The sequence below is a fragment of the Notamacropus eugenii genome, chromosome 2 (genome assembly GCF_028372415.1).
Source record: "Notamacropus eugenii isolate mMacEug1 chromosome 2, mMacEug1.pri_v2, whole genome shotgun sequence".
In the NCBI taxonomy this organism is placed as follows: Eukaryota; Metazoa; Chordata; class Mammalia; order Diprotodontia; family Macropodidae; genus Notamacropus; species Notamacropus eugenii.
In genome coordinates this window covers 355,433,844-355,455,806 of record NC_092873.1, presented here as the reverse complement: position 1 = coordinate 355,455,806, position 21,963 = coordinate 355,433,844, and the positions used below count along the sequence as shown (strand labels likewise).

The following is a 21,963-nucleotide window of genomic DNA, read 5'->3' as shown; positions in this document are numbered from 1 at the left end:
TTATTTAACATCATCCCCTTTCATACACTCTGTTTTTTAGCCAAGCTGGACTGCTAGCTGTTTCATCAGATTTAAAAAGTATTCTTTCCAGACCTGGAATTTACTCCTTCCTCATCTCAGTCATTCAAATCCTTACCTTACTTCTGTGCTCAGCTCAGGAGCCACTTGAGATTCTTTAGGGACCCACATAGTTCCAATTCTCCCGCCCTTACCTCTCAATCACATCCATAATTCCCTCCAGGATACCTGGAGGGAATAAGAAGGGAGCCTGGCAGTAAACATCCTTGGGAAAGTAGGACCCTAGGAAAAAAAAGGTTGTTTCAATTGGTCCTTTCTGGAAAAAGGATAATGGCTATCTCTTGGTTCATCAGAAACCTATTATCTCTGCCTTTTCTTTCCTTTTCTTCTCCAGAGGTGGAAGAGAAAAAGAATTATAGGATTGAGGACAATGTGAAAATGAAGATGAATATTACATTAAATATATCCCAAGTCACATCCTTAGATGGGAAAGCTGAGTTCTCTACAGGGCGTGATTTCAAGTTAAACTCCCTTGAGATCTCCCAGGAAGGAAAGGAGTCTTTGCCCCATCGGTGAGGCTGTGCCTTTGGGATAGGAAAAGGTAGAGGCTGCTTTGGTTGGGAGGGTGGTCAGGGGTCTCTGCAGATTACACCAGGGCTGCCCATTCCCATTCTTCCCATAAGATTTTTACCCTGTTTCCCCCATAGGGCAAGAGCTACAAAGTGCATATCTTGAGGACACAACTTGCATAGGAGGCATCTGAAGGATGGGACACTAAGGGAAGTGAAGGAAAAGGTGAGAGGCCCCCCTACATACTCATCCCAGCTTGGCTGGAGAGGAGGGGTGAGCAGTAGGGCATGTGGGCAATGCTCAGGTAGAATTTCAAAGAGTTGTTTTGTGGGGTAATTGAGAGGACCACAGAGTCACACCTTTGTTTCCTCTCATCCTTCTCTTGACCACCAGGTAAATGTGACCTTGGTCCCTCTCCTGAGCATCCTGTTTAATGACTGTGGGAGCTCCATGTCACAATGGGGTGATGCCATGCTGTACTTTCTTGAGGCACTGACAGGTGAGAAAAGGGTTAGGATGGGATCTTGGAGGTGGGTGAGGAGTCAGGCCAGCATTTATTTGGGGAGCTGATTGTTCCTCCCACTGCCTCTTTGAATAAACTGTCATTTCACAGAGATAAGGGGGCCACTTCTATATTCCTCTTTTGACTGGCCTCTGGGAGGTTGACAGGGCCCCCTTCCCAACCCAGCCTAGGCACCTTGGTGTTACATTTGGTAGAGTTCTGGACCTGGAGTCAGGAAGACCTGAGTTTGAATCCTGTATCAGACACTTACTATTTGGGTGATCCTGGACAAGTCAATTAACCTCTTTCAGCCTCAGTTTCCTCATTTGTAAAATGGGGTTAATAATAGCCTTTCCCTTATAGGACTGTTGTTTCAGTTATGTCCAATACTTGGCGACTCTATTTGGGGTTTGTCATTTCCTACTCTAGCTCATTTTACAGATGAGGAAACTGAAGCAAAGAGGGTCAAGTGAGAGCCTCCCAGGGTCTCACAGCTACGAAGCATCTGAGATCATTTGAACTCATGAAGATGAGTCTTCCTAGATTCCAAGCCTTGTGCTCTCTCTGCTGTATCACATAGCTGCCCCTAAAGTGCTATGTAAATGCTACCTATTATTATTATCCCAGCTGGATGACTCCCCATCCAACATTTCTAGCTGCCCCTGAAGAGTTACCTTATAGTGCTTACCAGCCTGTGACCTAATCTGGGAAGCAAGACCCACACCCTTTTCTTCTTCATCTACCTCTGCTCTCTGCCCGCAGAACTAAAAGAGTTACAACAGAAGCTGCTGGCCATGGCTGTGGAGGAGGGGGTCTTGTCTGAGGCGATGAAGTTGGTCAGATAGTCTGGGTTTCCTTGGGAAGGAGCTCTGAGGCTGGGGGATAGGGAGGAGGGGTGTGGAAAAAGAGCTGCTGCTGCTTTTCAAATGAAAAAGAGGCACCCCGGCTTGGTCAGAGAGAGAGAGGACTCAGAACATGGCCCCTCCTGGCTATGTCTGTCACTGGAGTGGGTAGGTATGATGCAATTGGGATTCTTGTATGGGTACAGATTGGATTAGGGGCCTCTAGAGTTGAGGGAACTGAAAAGACGCAGAAAAAGAGGGAAGGGGAAGACAGAGCTTGGTCTCAGTGTCTTTAAATCTGTTGGACATCATGGAGTCTTCAAGTTGGAAATGACCTTTGAGTTGGTCATCTTAATGGCCTATATATAGCATAAATCCTTTTCTTCCAGGTGAAGGACATCCTAACGCAGACCTCCAAGAGTGGGCCAGGATCATTCTCTCTGAAGGCCAACTCAGTCACCTACACCCTTGTGAGAATGTGTGAAACAGAGTACAAGCTCAGTGTCACCTGGAAATCAGAGACATATCACACACTCTGTGCCCTCTCCACAGCCCTTTCTGTCCTGCTTCTATTAGCTCAAGGTCCCAGTTCTATCCTCTGATTTTGTTTCCCAGGGTTGAGTAATTTAAATCTCAAATCACCAGATTATTGATCAAAATAACTTCACATAATTTTATTCCAAAGAACAAAGAAAATGACGAGAGACATGCAGTATTCTATCTTTTGTGCAGTAGATTGTAAACTCCCTGAGGATAAGGACTCTTTAATTTTTGCCTTTGTAATAAATCAGTTTCACAGAATATCGGAGTTGAAAGGGACTGTAGAGGTCACCTAATCCAGCCTGTACCTTGAACACTCTAAATTGATTCTGTATCTTTTTTCATTGATCCTATTTACAGTTAATCGATTTTGTCCTATAACTACCTAAGACATGGTTCTTTGTCTCTGAACTTAGTTCAGAAATTCAGCTGGCTATAATGAGTTAAGTTTAAAAATCCAGTTCTCCTACTAATTACTGTCTTATTCTTGCCTCAAGAAAATCTTCTATCCCTGAGGGATGCAGGTAGATACCAAGGGGTTTGGTCCACTATCTCTGATTTTGCAAGTGGACTCAAACAATGAACATTTCTTAGTCACACAAGTTCAGCTGAGTTAGTTAAAAGAAAACTTGTTATCCTTTATAAATTCAGCTCCTGAAAAATTCTGTGACATCTGTTTGCTATCTTTGAACGCCTACAAGCCGACTGGATATATTTCCACAAGATATTTTGTCCATTCTTGCCTGTCTTGTACAATTAACTACCTCTTAGGAGTCAGGGAGTCTGCTATCCCTGTGGCTGCAGGATGCAGATAGATCCCATAGATCAATCAAACTTTCCTCTAAGACAGAGAAGCATAGTTTCTGGCCCTATCTGAGTGTTAGTGCTCTTTTCTTAATATAACCGATCATGTTGTCTTCACTCCCATGATGCTGCCAGCCCTAAAACTCACCTATCCGGTTCTGTTCTTTGTTAAACATATACATATATATTTATATATATAGAATCTGTGCCTCTTCCTTTGGGTCACTGACAGCACTGACCCGTGGGTTCACATCTTCCCAATCAATTGATAAAGCTCAGATTTCTGGACCTCAATTTACCTTTATTAAATCTATTGAGACAACCAGAACAAGAATCCTGTCCATACTATATTCAATGACCATCAAGCTTTTGCTTGAAGACCTCCTGCAAGAGGGCACCCCTTAGACAGGCATGCAACAAGCATTTATTAAATGCTTACTATATGCCAGGCACTGTGCTAAATACCGGGGATACAAACACAAGTAAAACAGGACAGTCTCTGCCCTCAAAGAGCTTCCATTCTAAGGGGGATGAACAAGACACAAAAGGGAACTAAAAAAGGTTGGGGTGAGGTACAGACGCAGAGGCATGGTGTGGAAGTCCAGAAAATCAGAAACCCAGCCAGGTGGGGAATGAAGGTTGGCCAACCCAAAATGGAGGCACCAGGAGGGATTCACCAATGGGAGATTTTAGGGCCAAGCATGGCATGGGAGGAGGATGTGCTAGAGTGAGAAGGCTACATGGGAGGATGGTTATTCCCAGCTGAGGATGACCCAGGTGCTGAGAAGTCTCCTGGGTGAGACTGCAGCTGGGTCTGCTGTTTTAAAGTCCATAAAAGTCAGAAGCACAGACAATCAGGGGAATACTGATTACTGTACCAGTCAACCCATTCATTCTGCTTTGGGTCAACTCCAGTAGTTATGTTTTTTCCATATCCAGCCTCCATCTGTCTCTCTCACTACTACTCCTCTTAGTTTTGCTGCCTGGAACCAATCAAAATGTACCTAACCCTCTTCCACATAAATCCAAAGGAATTATTAAGCATCAACTTTGTGTCAGGGAATTGTACTATAGGTACAATGTCCAAAATGAAACAGTATCTGCCTTCAAGGATTTTATGTTGGCGGAGTGGGGAGGGAGGAAAACATATTTGCGTATTGCACACTGGTGGTTGTTAGTTACCAGCAAAACACTGACGAATCTGGATCAGAACCAAGGACAGAATCTTAAAGACCTTCCTTCTTTCTCCCTCCCTTCCCAGTATGAAACATATATGCAAAATAAATAAATAAATATGCAAAATATCAGGTAATTTCCCTTGGTGGGGAGGAGGAATTAGCAGCTGGAGGGAATAGGAAAGACCTCAGGTGGCTAGCAAAGTAGATTGAGTACTGGACCTGAAGTCAGAAAGCCCTGACTTCAACTTTTGATTCAAACACTAACTGCATGATCTTGAGCAAGTCACTTAATCTCTGCCACAGTTTCCTCATCTGTAAAATGGGAATAATAATAGCACCTGTCTCCCAGGGTTGTGAGGATCAAATGAGATAATATTTGGAAAGCTGTGTGTAAACCTTAAAGCATTTTATATAAATGCTACCTGCTATTATTATTATTTCTAAGGAGGTGACATTTGAGCTGAACTCTGAAGGAAACTAGGGTTTCTAAAAGGTTTATGTGTAAGGGAGTCAAGACTTCAGTCCAGCATGAGGGGCAGCTGAATATTTGCTCTAAATCTCTATTGTTTGGAGAATGCAAATTAAAGCAGCTCTGAGGTCCTACCTCACACTTATCATATTGGCTAAAATGCTAGAAAAGGAAAATGACAAATGCTGAAGGGGATATGGAAAAATAGGGACACTGAATCATTGTTGATGGAGTTGTGAACCGATCCAAACATTCTGGAAAACAATTTGGAACCACGCCTAAAGGGCTATAAAACTGTGCTCTCCTTTTGACCCGGCAATACCACCACTAAGTCTGTATGCCAGAGATCAAGAAAAAAAAAATAAAGGAAAAAAATTCATATGTACACATATATTTATAGCAGTTCTTTTTGTGGTGGCAAAGAATTGGAAACTGAGGGCATATCCATCTGATAGGGAATGATTGTGGTATATGATTGGAATGGAATACTATTGAACTGTAAGAAATGATAAGAGGAATTGTAATTGAAAAGGATTACGTAGACTGTGCAGTACTTTAGGTTTGGATCTTAAGATAACAATGACATGCACTAAAACAAGCTTAAGACAATTAAGTTTTATCACTACAAATAATGCAAGTTAGCAAGTGTATACACATAAACAGTAGATAATAGTTAAGACAGAATAGAAAAAGAAAAAGTATACATCACCAGCCAAGTCTGAGCTCCAACATTTTGGCGACAGGGGAGACCGAAAGGGGCAGCAGTCGGCAAAGATCCTGACAGGCAGAGTAGAAGCAAGTGTTCCCATTTCTGCAGCAAAGCCCTCCAAAGATCCCTCTCTCATTCAGTCCTTAATACATATAACTTCAGGGAAAAGAGGACCGTTAGAACAAAGAAGGTACTCTGGCCAAAAGTTCTAGCTGTTGACTTTGATATATGTGCCCAAGGACGGGTCAGGTCCTTGAACACAGACACTTTTTCCCTTAAGGACTTTTATGACTCTTAAGATAAGGGTCTCTTCACCCTGGCTACATGTTTCTTTAATTCTGCTGCTTCCCCTGGCACTCCCAGTTAAGCATATCAACTTTAAATTACATTCCTTGTGTTAGGTCATGTGGCAGTCATTCTAGGGACTGGGGAGAATCTTCCTTTCCTCCACAGGGATGAGTTCAGAAAAACCTGGGGAGACTTATATGAACCGAAGCAAAGTGAAGTGAGCAGAATTAGGAGACCATCGTATACAACAGCAGCAATGGTGTGATGATAAACTATGAAAGACTAATTTTTCTAACCAATACAACAATCCACAACAGTTCAAAGTATTCATGATGAAAAATGTATCCACCTCTAGAGAGAGAACTGATGGGCACCGAGTGCAGATTGAAACATACATATTTCTTTCTTCCTTTCTTTTTTCTTTTGCAGTATAGCTAATGTGGAAATATGTTTTGCGTGACTTCATATAAATGTTGGTTATTGTACTTCTTGCCTGCTCAATGGGTGGGAAAGGGGGTGGTGGAAGGGAGAGAATTTGGAACTCAAAAAATTTTAAAATAATAATAAAAAATAAAACACAACCTGTTTTTATAATTCCATGACAATAATTTCCACTGTGGCTGGGAGGCAGTGCACTTGACCTCTCTTTGATGTCCATGGCAGTCTCTGTGAAATGACTGGTCAATCTTTTAGGACCTTCCTAGCTCTGATAATCTATGATGCTATGATTCTAAGCTTTGTCTTTGTTATTCTCTATGTTGCTTCCCTTCCAGTAGGATCTAAACTCCTCAAGAGTAGAGATTATTTTATTTTTTTCATCTTACTCAGTGCCTTGTCCATAGTAGGCACTTAATGTTTGTTGAATTCAATTGAATGTGTTGCCCTTCACTGAATGAGCCACTGAATTTCTTTCCAGAGCATGGAGCAGTAGGACTTTTCATCCATCAGTAGAATGAAATTTCAACACTTCTCTGAGTTCCCCAATTTCTCCTACTATATGGCATTGTTACCCTGTTTTCACTGGGGTTGGGTGAACAGAGTTAGGAATAAAAATAATGGGGGAAAGGAAGAGGAGGGAATAGGAATGTCTCACCACACTTAGCACCTGGGCGATGAACTAACGATGTCAAGGTGAATGGGGGTAATCAGTACCCTCAATGGAACAGAGGTCCTTGGTTCCACTTTTGTTCAGTGATACTTGCAAAGCAATATATTCTGTAGCCAATAGGTTCTAGTAAGAGTGACCCACGACTGTCTTTGCTCCATAATATCCAGTAGGTTAGTTCCTCAGGGTCCACATCTCTTAGACCAGCATATGGTACCATGCCCATGAAAAGAGAAGAAATGATAGTCTGTCTGTTTCTCTTATTTGTACATAAGGGAGAGTGGTTAGGAGACAATCTGATGAGTTCTTTAGTCATCCTGATGTGATTAATGGGTAAGGATCTTTGATTAGAGGTATCTCAAGGGCACCCTTGAGGTGGACATATGCATTGCCTCCTTACTAAGAACTCACAGAATCTCTTTCATGGGGCGACTTTTCTATTTATGGTCCAATGCATGGAAGATATGCTCACTTTTCACTTTTCAGGACTTGCCCTTCTACTTGTACCTTTCTCTGAAGTTCCACAAGAGATGGAGAGGGGGTTTCTTCCTTTCTCTCCTTCCCAAGCAATAATGGTGACTTACTGCAGAAAAAAACATGGCATTGACAGACATCTACTTTCTTGGCAGAAGACCTTCCCTTTGATTTTACTGAGAAAACTGAACTCATTTCATATGAGTTCCCTCCTTTTTCTTTCATCTCAAAACCCCTTGACATTATCTCCTGCTCTTTCCTGCTTTCCTCCAGTCTTCTCACTGTCACTGTTCTACATGTGTGCTTGATACCATTACCTCCTGTCAATCATTGTAGTATCCACCCCAAATGTTCACATGGAATATCTGTGCCCAGTCTGTGGTAGATCATTCTGAGCTTGTATGGGTCTGATCAGCCGCAGTTGGACACATTGAAACTTGACTTCATAGTGATGTCACTTTGGCCCTGCAAGTGGGAATTTTTTCATTCTTGGCATTTGTATCTCTAGAGCCTAGCACAGTGGCTGGTATATAGTAGGTGCTTAATCAATACTTGTTGATTGACTGATATGCTTGTATTGAGAGGAGAAATTCAGGGATACTGTTCCTGAACCAAACTCTTAAGTAAAGGTGAGGAGTGAGGAGGGGAAGGAGATGAAAAATTCTCTAGGTAGCCATGCTCCTGTAAACTAGTCTCCCAGCCATAGAAAGGAAATTTCCCGGGCAGCAGCTTCAGCAGTTTTAGGAGATGCCTCAGGGAATTCCAAATTTAAGAGTTGAATTCAAGGGTTCTAGCACCAGTCTCCAATAGGGAAAGATTTCCCCAACTTTGTGCTCTTTGAAGAAATAAGAACTGAAGGTTATCTTTTAAACTAAAAGCTATCTCTTAGGGGAAGGGTGAGGCAAGAGACCTGCATCTTGCCAACCCTCGTTGCCATGGCTGTGAGTTTCTCAATCAGTGCAGGTTGGAGGTGAATGGGGAACTTGACCAGCAGCCCTTAAAATATGCCAGTGACTGGAGTCATACGGACAAAGTTCTATTCTGAGGCCTGACCCCTTGGGGGTATAGCCCATGACCCACAACCTTCCTCCTCCTAGGACTCTGGGTTCATTTGAACTGGGGCCAGAATTCCATGAGGGTCAGTTTCTTTGTCATTTTCTCCCCTGGAGTTAATCCAGGAAAATCTCCAAAATAAGACTTAGGTAGAACTCTAAGTTTCCTCAAATGTGAGCAACAAAGTTCCCAACACCCACACAGACATTTAAAGTATATTATGGGTATTATGGATGGGACAGATTTTTATTTCATCCATCACAGAAAATGCGAAAGATATAAATGATTCATAGGAACCCATCAACATCCAAATACAGAGACATAAAATACACAAATGTGGTGAGACTTTGGGTTTATTCTCCTGATCCAAAAGCCCACTAGCACTTGAGGTCCCTAGGACAAGGCTGGCTATGTTTCCCCCTCAGGATTCTAGGAGTTTTTATCCTACTTTGATTTGCTGAAGTCTCCATTCTGGTGTGTTCTCCTCACTACCAATCTCGGAGTACCGTTATCACTTTCTCCTACCATCGATTGACCCAGTGATTAGTGTCTTGGCAAGAAAAAAAAGTAAAAATATAGCAGTGATGGGCTATATACAATTCGGCATCCCTTATTTTTTCGAATACTATTTTATGTTTTTCCCCAATTACAAGTAAAATAATTTTTTAACAATTTTGAAAATTTTGAGTTGCAAATTCTCTCTCTCCTCCCTCCTTCCCTCCCTTCCCTCCTTCCCTCCCCCTTCCCTGAGATGGTAAGCAATTTTATAGAGATTATACATATGCAACCATGCACCCTTTAATTGCTACTGGAGAATTAGAACTTTTCTGGGCTCTTGCAGTATTTTTGTTTCTTCAGTCAAGGATCTCTGGAGTTATTACTCTCTGACTCTTACCTAATCTGTCACCTCTATTTCCAATCTGGTTACTCTTCTGATCCAGATCATCAAATGTGTTTTTAAAAAGTAGTTTCAAATTAAGTAAACATCATTTTCTCACAGCTCAGTCCTCCAACAGACTTTTATCATCCACTGAAAACAGCCATCCAGGAGCGAAGCAATAGCCCAGCAAAACTTCAGGGAAAACAGAAAAGTCGTTTAGAACCCTTCCTAAGAATGTGGAGGGAGGGGAATAAGCATTTTATATCACCCACTATGGGCCAAGCACTAGGTTAAGTGCTTTTTACAAATATTATCTCATTTGATCCTCAAACAATTCTGATATTCTTATTTTCATTTTATAGCTGAGGAAAGGGAGATTAAGCAACCTGCCCAGAGATTACTGTTGTTCAGACATTTTTTAGTCATGTTGGACTCTTTGTGACCCTATTCAGACCCAAGTCTTTCTCCAGTTCATTTTACAGATGAGAGAACTGATACAAACAAGGTTAAGCGACTTGCCCAGGATCACACAGCTAGTAAATGACTGAGGTCAGATTTAAATTCAGATTTTCCTGACTCCAGACTCAGAGATCTATTCACCGTATCACCAGTTGCCACTAGCTCTGGAAACTTAATCACTATCAAGACTACGAGATACGATTATAGCAAGTGTGACATGTCTGTACATCCTTGTATTTCAAAAAAGATGGTAGGGAAGCAGGCAGGAAGCTGTGGCTTGACCACAAGAGATCAGAACAATGAAAACAAATTACAGTGTACAATGAGGACCAGAATCCAAAATAACCAGACTTTGAAGAGCCCCAGAGACAGGGGACCACTTTCAATTCAGTCAGTATCAAATAATAGATTACAAAAGAATTATTGTATGTTTAATTAAAAAAAAAGAATTAAGGAAAAAGAAGAAAAAAAAATCTAAACTGCTAAATGACCCCCTGTCATTCCTGATAAACTTGTCTGTTCCAGATAAACTTGGATCACATCTTCTTCCTTCATAGCCAGCTCTGTTGGAAAATGACTATCTGCATTTGTTTGACCTCCAAAGGGAAACCTGAGTTCTTTGGAACGTTCTGTTTTGGACAGTATGATGCTTTAAGTTTCTTGAGGTATGTTGCAATTTTCACTTTGAAGTAAATTTCACTGCTATCTGGAACAATGACTTTGAGCTTAATTCCTTCTATGTTTTTATCTCCCCTCACCCTCAAGTTCTCAACAGCTGGGTGGTGTAGTTCATAGATTGCTGGGCCTGGAGTTAGGAAATTGTGAGTTCTAATGCCACCTCAGACACTCACTACCTGTGTGACTCTAAGCTTGTCACAACCTCTGACTGCCTTGGTTTCCTCAACTGTAAAGATGGAGTAAGCATTAGCATCTACCTCATAGGGTTGTTGTGACGATCAACTGAGGTAATGATTTTAAAAGAGCTTAGCCCAGGACCTGGCACTGGTGCTTAATAAACACTTCTTTTCTTCCCTTCCGTGCTCAGCTGAAGATGTTACTTCCTGGTCAAAGATGGCAATGGATGCTTCTCCCCAAGGGGTGGTTTGGGGTGGGGGTGAGGAGTTGAGTCTTAGTGTGATACCAGCTTGAGGAAGTTGAGATCTCTCTTTCTGAGACTCAGAAAGCTATCTCCCTTCTCCACAGCACAACACAGCAGCCACAGAGACTTCCACACAGTTATCAAATTAAGCTGTTAAAGTCAGTTAACTTTTACAAAGAGATATTTACTGAGAAGATATATGAAGAACAGAAACAGAAAGCACTCTCTCATTCTCGGAATCTGTGACGGTGTTTGTTGGCATTGTTCATCCTTGGTTCTGGAAGGGAACCAAGGCTATCAAGGGTGATGTCTTAACTTGTCCTTAAATTAAGATTTTAATGAGGCAAAGTTGCAGCCTGATTCTCTCTTCCAGAGTCATCAAAGTCCTTTGGCAAGACAAAAGGACGACTGGCATGGCCTGGGATGCAGTCGATAACTGTGGCGTCTTTGATGTCTGATCAAGATCTAAGTAGTTCGTCCACCTTTATGGCTGTTCCAATATGTTGGAACAGATTGTTCTCATCCATCCATTCCACCAGGGATAGTCTCCACGTTAAATTCTTTAATGATACTTCAAGTAGTGAGTAATTGTCCAAATATGTTACAGATATTTTCCCTCTGTGACAACAAGTGTGTGCAGGTTTGACGCATTATTGGTTTGTTTCTGGAATGATTTGAAGCCATTATGATCACATGCATAGCTTTGCATTCCTGCAGTGATTACATCAAATTCTGACCATTTCTGACCGAGCACAAGGTATTCTTGCAGCTTTTCAACCTGTCATCAAATTGTTTCCAAAATGTCAAAAGAATTCGATACTCAGGTATGAACCAATTCCCAAAGGATGTTTAGGCACCTGCACATATCCTCATTTGTTCTGTACATTGCATCAGAGTAGAATCCTTATTCCCTCTGTAATTGTACCTCATCACCACCTGATCAAGCTGTTAGTAAATGTTTGTGTTCTTTCAGTGCAATTATCAGACTATTTGGAACCCATGATCACTTGGCATGCACATTACCAGTCATCATGAAATTATCATGGGCCATCAAAAACAAACCTTTTATCAGCCAATAAACATTTATTCAGTGCCAGCTATACCAGGCACCGTGCTAAGTGCTGGAAAAAACAAAGAAAAGACAAAAGGTAGTTCTTGAGCTTGAGGAGCTCACAATCTAATGAATATTGCTTCTCACTGTAATATCAAAGCTGCTTTCTGATTTAAGGCTCATCCTTTGCTTCTGTTTTTATTACTCTATCTGATAGATTTTCAAATGAACTGGTTGGCAATACTGATCAGTCATTGGTTAGAGTTGCTGTGAAAATGTAACTTGTATGATAGTGGTAGGACAGAGGACAGTCCTCTGATGAGATTCTGTACAAAGGTTAGTTTATATATAAACATTGCCAAAAATGAAGCAATATGCAATTAAACTGGAAGTATATTTGTCATTTAAAATAGCACTTATTAACCAGGAGAAAAGTAAATATTCTAAATCATAATTAACTATTCATTTACTTAATCAACTAGCAGGGGAGTATAATATATAAATAACTTGAGAACAAGCTGGCATTACCTTCAAGCTACCTGACACATGGCTCTGTCAAATGATATTCAAGACAGGTGCTGGTTTTCTCAAAGGCTATAGTGTCCTTACTGCTCTTCAGAGGGTCCCTTGTCTACAGATTTTTAGACTACTCCTTCCTCCTCTCCCTCCATCCTCTCCAAGGTTACACAGTTCATGGCATCTATTGGCCCAGGGTTTGATATAGATCTAGGAGTAAAGCATAGATTATGCTTCCAAATTTCTAAAAATCTTCATCTCTGACCTCAAGCACCCATCCTACACTTGGGGAACTTTGTGTTCTCAACCTACCAACTCCAGTCATAGGCTCAATTTATTTAAAATTATTGTTCTCTTTTGTTGTTATAAATCTGACAAATGTCAACAAACAACATCTCCATATATAAATATAATGACTAGAACATGTAAGACTCTTCTGAAGCCTGTTTCCAGAAGAGTGATGATGACCTATAATGGATCTGCTTAGAGATACTTTGGAGTATGTGTGGAAATTCAGAGTCTAGTTTCTAGTCTGGTAACTATATAAAAAAAGAGCAGCCATTTTGATTGGCTGTAGTTTTGGAATCAGAACAGAAGATGCCTTCAAAAAAGCTAAAAAAAACTTGCTAATTTCTCTAAAATCCTGAAAATCAGGGTATCCAAAAAACCCCAAAGATTCTGAGTGGAGTGCCTCTCTGAGTTCCCGCAAATGCAAAGAGCCCAATTTTTGTCTTGTATGAGCTCCTGTCACAATCTCAAGTTCAGGTCAGCTACACTCCCCCCTCAACGATCTAAGGGTAACCCTGAGGAGCTAAAGTATCTCTTCTCTAATGCTATTAACTCAATCCCTGTATCCCTAGTGATTATGTTTCGCCTCCCCCACTCTTAACCACTAGAAAGTAGAGTCCCAGGTCCCTTTAACCACTTAATAGCAATTAAATTTTAGACTGGGATTTTTACTTTGAAAATATTGCAAGAATAAAAGTACAACATTTCTCCCCAAGACCTCTGAGGCAGATTGAGGTATCCTATACAACCTCAATCTTTGGATAGAGTAGATTCAAACTCAGCATAGTTTGGACACAGAAGCGGTCCTTTCAAGTTTCCACTGGATAAGACCTCATGTCAGTTACTGCTGGGCTAGGTTCTAAAGTTGCTTCTCCATGTTTGGGGCATTATTAATGCGGCTGGTGGCAAAACCCAAAATGAACTCAACTCCTAAACTCCCTAAGTACTGGACAATTGGACGCTCAGATGCCCAGACTCCTTGACATCTCATTCTCCTGACTTTTCAAACTCACAAAGTGGAAGCCTCTTAATTCTTTAACATAAAACAAAAGGACAAACACCAAGACTCATTTCACGGGTCTACATGTCATCTTTGGAGGGAGAGGACCCAAGGCCTTTGACCTTTCAGTGTCATCTCTCTGGATTCCATAGAAAATCCACCAAGAAAGAAAGAAAAAAAAAACTGAGGTCAACTAAGGTCTTTGAAGGTGCCTTGAGTTCTGATGCTGCCCACCACATTGTTACCAGACCAGAATCAGTTACAGAATTTCTACATATATATCACAATACTTCTATTACAAGTCATCACAGCCTTTCCGGAAGCGGGTTTCCCTGACTCTTCAATGTAGCATCAGAGGTGCTCTGTGTATGTGTCCATCCCCTCTTTCACAAAAACAAAAAAAAAACAAACACAAACACAGAAAAAGAGAATTCTACATGAAGTAGCAAATCCCTACCATAAAGAGCTTACCTTTTATAAAAAGTTGTAATAGATTGAATATAGCAGTTCTGAAACTGTCCTGCTAGCCTATGCCCCGCTCTGAACTTCTTTCTGCTTTCTTCTGTGTTTTACAAAAAAAATTCACTATCTTTTATTTTCCATTTTTCCCCCATTTCTCTTACTAATGCCCTCTCCCACCCAGAATTTTCTCCTTGGGAAAAAAGTAACTGTGGTCCCTTGTAACAATAAGTATAGTCAAGCAAAACAAGTCCATACATTGACTGAAAAGGTACATATCATTCTGCCCTTCTAGTCCATCCCCTGTCTGTCAAGAAATGGGAACCATGATTCATTATTTAGCTTCTAAAGTCATGGCTGGTCATTGAATCTGTCAGTTCTGAAGTCTCCCAGAATTGTTTGTCTTTACAGTGCTCTAATCATTGTATACACCATTCTAGTTCTGTTCACTTTACTTTGTATCAATTCATATAAATCTTCTAAAGTTTTTATGAATCCATTCCTCTTGTACTTTCTTATAGAACAACAATATTCCATTACATTCATATACTATAATTTGCACAACCAATTGATGGACACTAACTCTGTTTCCAGCTTTTTGCTACTGCAAAAAGTGCTGCCATAAATATTTTCATATATATATGTCCTTTTCCTCTTCCTTGATCTCGCTGGTGAATAAGCCTAGTAGTGGCATTGCAGGGTCAATAATTGTGCTCATTTGGTTCCAAACTGCTTTCTAGAATGGCTGGGCCAATTCACAGCTCCACCAATGACAATTGACTAATATACTTTACCTTTACAACTCCTCCAACAGCTGTCATTTAAAAAACATTTGATCAGCTGTGCCAATAGGATGGATCTGAAGTAGAACTGAAGAATTTTAATTTGCATTTCTCTCATCATTAGTGAATGGACATAGCTTGCCTTTTTTTCTTTTGATAATTGCTTGTTTATGTCTTTTGGCCATTTATCTATTAGGTGATAGCTTTTTTAATCTTATACATTTTTAATCAATTTCATATACATCTTAGAGCTCAAAGCTTTAAAGATTTTCCCTCAGTTAACTGTCTCATTTCTAATTTTAACTGCATTTTGTTTGTGCAAAACATTTTCAGTTTTATGTACTTCAAATTGTCCATTTTATCTGCTATGACCATCTCTTACTTATCCCTTTGTTTGGTTATAGAGTCTTCCCCTTTCCATAGTGATGAAAGTTATCCTTCTCCATGTTTGTCTAATTTGTGTACGGTATGACCCTTTGTATCTAGGTCACATTTAACTTTGGAGCTTATTGTGAGATGCTGTGTGAAAAATTGGTCCAATCTCAATTTTTGCCAGATTGCTTTCTAGAGTCTCCAGCAGTATTTGTCTTATCTCAGTAGTTGGGTCTTTGGATTAAACCCTGTGCTACAATGTTAACTTTTAGATCTTATGCATTTATCTAACCTGTACCACAGATAAACATTTTTATTTTTTAACCAGTACCAAATAGTTCTGATGATTACTATTTTGTAATATAGTTTTGAGATATCTTTCTGGTACCACCTCTTCCTTCCTATTTCTTTTGAGATTCTTGACCTTTTCCCAAACTCTATATGAATTTTGTTATAGTTTTTTTCTTGTTATGATGTAATTCTTTGTTACTTTGATTGGTATGGCACTGATTCTTCAAATTAATTTAAGTAATATTCTCATTTTTATTATATTAACACGGCTCAGCTATGAACAATATCTCCTGTATTTCAGTAGAGATTTGCATTCATATAATTCCTGTGCATCTTGGTAATTAAGTTCCCAAGTATTTTATACATTCTGTAGTTCTTTTAAATGAAATTTCTTTTTTGTCTTTTCCTCCTGGGGTTTATTGATAAGATACAGGAAGACTGATGATTTTTGTGGGTTTCTTTTGCATTCATTAATTTTGTTGAAGTTATTTCAATTCATAGTTGTTTAATTAATTTGTTTCAATTAATTTTCAGTTGAATCTCTAGGGTTCCCTAAGTAAGCCATCACATCATCTGCAAAAAGTGATCATTTTGTTTCCTCTTTGCCTAAACTTATTCCCTCACTTTCTTTTTTTTCTCTTAGTACTATAGTTAGTATAGCTAAAACTATATCAAATGATAATGGTGACGATGGAAATCATTGCTTTACTCTTATTCTTACTAGAAAGGTCTCTGGCATTTATCTATTACAGATACTACTGACTTTTGCTTTTATATGGATGTAATATATCATATAAAGGAAAATTCCATTTGTTTCTAAATTTTAATGTATTTTTAAAACAGAGTGATGCATTTTGTTAGAAAATTTTTCTGCATCTATTTTATATCTATTCATATAATTGTGTAATTTTTGTTTTTGTTAACCATACATTCTATTATATTTACAGTTTTCCTAATATTGAAGCAACCTTGCATTCCTGTTATAACTCTGACTTTAATCAGTGTTTAAATATATTGCTGTCTCTATTTTGATAATATTTTATTCAATATTTTTGTATTGATATTCATTAGGGATATTTGTCTATAGTTTTATTTGTTAAATTATTTGGTCTTAAACATGAATTCTTTAAAATCCCTTATCAGTCATGATTTATTATGTTGGGGACAATAAAGTACTTGCTTAATATTTCTGCTTTTCTGCATTTATTTTTGAACTGATGCAAAGTGCACTGAGTAGAACCAGGAGAACATTGTACACACATTGTAAGATGACCAACTGTGAATGGCTCCTTCCAGCAATACAACGGTCCAAGACAACTCTGAAAGACTTGTGATGACAAATGCTATTCATGCCCAGAGAAAGAATGGATGGAGTCTGAATACAGATTGAAGCATATTTTTTAAATTTTTATTTTTCTTGGGTTTTTATTTTGATCTGTTTTCTTTTACAACCTGACTAATATGGAAATATGTTTTGTATGATTATACATGTATAGCCTATATAAAATTGCTTACCTTTTCAATAAGGGGGTGGGGAGGTGTGAGGGCAAGCAAAGTAGGTTCTTTTTGCTGTTTTTGCTTATACCAAGAAGTATAACGCCTCTGAATAATATGATTAAGGAGGATCTTTCCCACCCACTGATGGGACTGACTGTTGGTTGAGGGAAGCTTGATTAGGGGAGTTGTTTTGTAGGAGGGTTCCAAGTACCTTTTGTTTTTTCTACTGAGGCACAGGGTCAGAAGGTCATGCCCTTTGGCTCTGAAAAGTGTATAAATACTCTGAGGGTGAGGTTTTACTTTGAGACTTAGTTTTTGGAAGAAGGGTTGATTGCCAGATGGGAGTCTGGGAAGCCATTACGCAGCCTCCTGGCTTTGAAAACCCAGATGTTGAGGCTTCCCTCTCTGGTAAAGATGTATGTATGTTAATGGTCAAGGAGTTTGGAAGCACTGTTGATTTCTGTTTTCTCTGAAATTTTGATTTTGATTTTCTCTGATACCTGTGCTTGATTAAAGTGATTGTTAACCCTTCAAAAGTTGTCTTTCCTTTTAGAGAAGCAGATCAAAGGACCTGTGGTAGCAGGACCCCCCTGTGTATGTTGGGGTGCTTACTGATACAGGGGGGAGGGAGAGAATTTGGAATTCAATTTTCAAAACAAATGCTGAAAATTGTTTTTACATGTAATTGGGGAAAAATAAAATTAAAAAAAATTTTTTAAAGAAGCTTTATGTAACAGACTTGTGGTTTCATGTGCAATTCTCTGTTTTTTGAGACATAGAAATATTCATATTTATTGGTGTCTAATTCAGAATTACAAAAAATACGTTTTTTAAAAGAAAAATGTGATGAAAGAAAGAAAATACGATTGTTAGAAGTGAGCCCATCTAACAAGCCCCCAACAGAGAGAAACATGCTCACCTTAAACAAAGGACAATACCTGTTGTGAAATCAGGAAAGCGTTTATGAATCTTTATGTCCATTCCCTGTGATTAGACGGGTAGCCTCCCCAGTAAGGTTACCTGATGATTACAACACGTTCAGAAAGATGGGGTTTCTTATACTATTTTCTGAACTTTGGATCTCCCCCCACACTGTCCCCTGGCCTTGTGACTCCATGTTCTCCTCTCTGATAGGCCCTTCCTCACACACCTCCTTGGGTCTGCTCATTAGTTTTTGATCTCTATCCTATCCATGCTAGGTCACAATTCTTATCTCTTAGCAATGTGGAAAACAGAACTTCCTTGCCTCCCGCAATAATCAATATTGGTAATTTATAATGGAAATGTTCTGCTTCTACTCTTACTCATGCCCCTTTTCTTTTCACCTTGCCCATCGCCTTGCACTTGTTTTTAATACTATTTTTCTTTCCTTTTAATTCCTCTTTCCAATCCACTCTCTAAATCTGGTTTGTTTCTATTTCCTCCTCAACTTTATTCTTCCTCTTTATTTCCTTTCTCCCTGTTCCTATTTTCCTACTTTTGAGGGAGGGCTGTGCAAGGTCTGACTTTGACCTATTCTATAACAAACTGTGTGTGCGTGCGCACATGAGTGTGTTTTTAAAAAACCTCTTTTGTTTGTATGAGTGAAGTTCATGAGATGCTTGCTCATCACGCCCTTTCTTCTATGTTTATATTTTCTTCAAATTCATTTTGGTTATAAGAAATACTAAGTTCCTCTCACTTCTTCCTTTCTTTCTTAACTTCTTCCTTTTCCTTTACCCTTTCTTTCCTTTTTTTAAACAATCAAAATAGAACAAATTATGCCCCTTACCTGACCCCCAGTCTGTATTTGTTTTTTCTTAACTTCTTTTGTGATTCTTGAAAATAGTGAGATTCTGAAGGGACAAATTGTTCATCATTTAGTCCTTTCCAACTATTCAAATGTATTTGCCTTTCTAAGTGTCTCAACACCTGTATATTCATTTCAGAATTTTTACTTTTATTTTTTAATCAGGAATTCTTGATTTTATTCTATTAAAGATCCATATTTTCTCCCTAAAGGGTTATGCTCAGTCTTGCCAGGTAAGTTATTTTTGGTTGTTAACCTTTATCTTTTGCCTTTTGGAATATCACTTTCTAAGATTTTCTTTCCTCTACAGTAATTGCAACACAAAATTGTGTGATTCTGACTCTAACTCAACTTTTTATTTCTGGATGCTAGCACTACTTTTACCTTTGACGTGGAAGTTCTGGATTTTGGCAATGACATTGGGGACATTTTAAATTTGGAGTCACTTTCAGGTAACTTGTGGATTCTTCCCATTTTTCCTTTGTCTTTTGATTCCAATATGTCTAGGAAGTTTTCTTTTATGATGTCTTGAAAGATTTTTTTTAAGGTTTGGTTATAATTTTCAAGGAGTTTAATGATTCTGAAATGATTCCCCAACTCATGATGAGCAACTTAGAGGAAGGGTAATGACAAGGACCTGCATCATCCATTCAGTAGCAACTATAGCCAAATAATAGCAAACAACTATTTTTTTTGAAGTGGTGTGATAAATTAATGAGACAGTTTAGACAATTTCAAGGGTTTCCATTTAGTCTTACTGATAATAGCCAGCATAGGTAATTCCACAAATGCCCATACAGATTCTGACTTTTAAGAACACATTATATCTATTCCTATAATAGTGACCAACACCAAGACCCAAACAGGTCTTCTATTTACCTCCACCTGCTCAAGGGTATGCTATCCCTTCAGAGTCTTCATCTCAAGACCCCAGTAGAAACAGGGCTACTCCTATGGATCTACTGAAGGTTCCTTAGCATAATAATAGCTAGTTGCCAGTTTCCCTCTTTTCCTCTGGCTTTCTAAGCCATAGTGACAGGATACACAGCCTGTGTCTTTGTGAGATTAGCTTGAGCCTCTTGGGGGGTGGGGAGCCTTAACCTTCATCCTAAATTGGGAGTGGGAAAATCTCAGTAGTCTCCCAAATCTGGATACAGAATTACGTGGCTCAGAATGACAAGGTGGTGTGAAGAAGAACCAGCCATTGTGGGTCCTTTTTGGAATGTCCTTAATTTGGGTCAGGCAGAAGGATCCTGATTGCCCCTTCTTGCATGGCCCAGTATAGTTTTACTAACTCTCTCATACCACCAATCTTCTCATCAACCCCATGTTTCAAAAACCAAATTGAAAGTCTGAAATGGAAAGAGCTATCATTATCCTCCAGCCAACTTACTATGGATGTGGGCACAAAACCTCCTCCCATCATTCCCCAAAGGATTCATTTGAAGGGATGGCTCCATTTGCTCAGCCTGCTGAGACTTCCCTAATCTCCTGGCTCATAGATTTGTCTGGAAGGGAAGGCTCAAGTCTGATGTCACTGGACTTGAAAGAGGCTAGTCATAAGAAGTGGAAGGTCGTAGAAGGGTCATAATTTTAGACTACCAATGAATTTTACTAAAATTTCTCAGGCACCAACTTCCTGTTGGCTGGGTCTTTTATACTTCAGAAGGTGAAACAAATCAAATTAAAAATTAAAGCCCTAGTACGGTGGGCCAGCAAAATTCTGAGGATGGCCTCCCTGCCCTCTTAAAGGAAAACTAGCCCCAAACAGATGTCACTCCTACCTCACTTATCTTCTGAAATTCATGGGAAGAGGGGACCCCTTAGAGACTCTGTAGCAAGACCTAAGTTCAAAGAGACTTAGCTGGTTTTTAAAGAATGCCTTGGTTTAGTCCCTTGTTTCTTGCATCTATCTCGTCTAAAGGGTCACAGAGTCATATGTTGGACATAGAAGCAGCCCTACAATATCACTGAATATAACCTCATCTCATTACAAAGGAGGAAACTGAGATCCAAAAAGTTGGGAGTGACTTGCCTAAGGTCATACAGGTAGCAATGAGCAGATCTGGGAGTCAAATAGCCCCAAAGTTCCAAAAGCATTGCCATTTTGCCAGCTAAGGGTTTAAAGTAGGGTGGATCTCAGTCCAGAACCCCTCTGAGATTGAACCAGAACTGACTGGCCTGTAGTCTAATGTTAGCAGAGACAACTCGACCATCACTTTATACCTCTCTCTGTCATTGTGTGGCCTATAGATAAAAGGAATCAGAGGACTGTAAGAGTCAGAAGGAACTTGACCACTAAGAGATCACTGATTCCAACCCCCGCATTTTACTGATGGGGAAACTGAGAGACCCAAGGAGGCAGAACTGTAATAATTTTGGCACCCAGGATATACTTCACAAAAAATTCTCCTGGAGCAATAATGGCCACAAATAAACTTTTACATGCAAATTCAGTTGAGGAGGTGGAAAGAGACCCAAGGATACTTCAAGGTTTCTTCTGGGGAAGCTGTGAGGTAGGCAGCAGGCAATGGTGAGGCTGGGCAGGAGCTCACATGGATAAACACCTGTTAGATTTCTATTTTAATTATTCTTGCTAACTAGTGATAAACTCAACTATTTCTAAGTTTATGGAAAGATAAGTATTCTTATTACCCTCCAAATTTGGTGTAAAAGGGCCAAAGCTTCAATGGCCCCACCTTTTTTAGGTCACTTTAAAGCAGAGGTTCTTAACTTGGGGTCCATGAATTTGTTTTAAAAGATATTTCGATAAGTTTTGACATGCTTGGTTTCCTTTGTAATCCTATGTATTTTATTTTATGCACTTAAAAAGGAGGCCACAGGTTTCCTCAGACTGCCCCAGGAGTCCATGACACACAAAAAGATTAAGAACCCTTGCTTTAGAGTAAGGAAGTATTATATTTGTAC

At 39.5% G+C, this 21,963-nt stretch overlaps 1 long non-coding RNA gene across 1 annotated transcript; it reads left to right on the top strand.

The window, feature by feature from the left end:
* Positions 1 to 824: 824 nt before the first annotated feature.
* Positions 825 to 3,471, top strand: LOC140528462 (uncharacterized). Its single transcript, XR_011975195.1, has 2 exons — positions 825 to 1,087; positions 2,322 to 3,471. It is a non-coding gene; the product is annotated as an uncharacterized lncRNA (long non-coding RNA).
* The last annotated feature ends 18,492 nt before the right edge of the window (positions 3,472 to 21,963 follow it).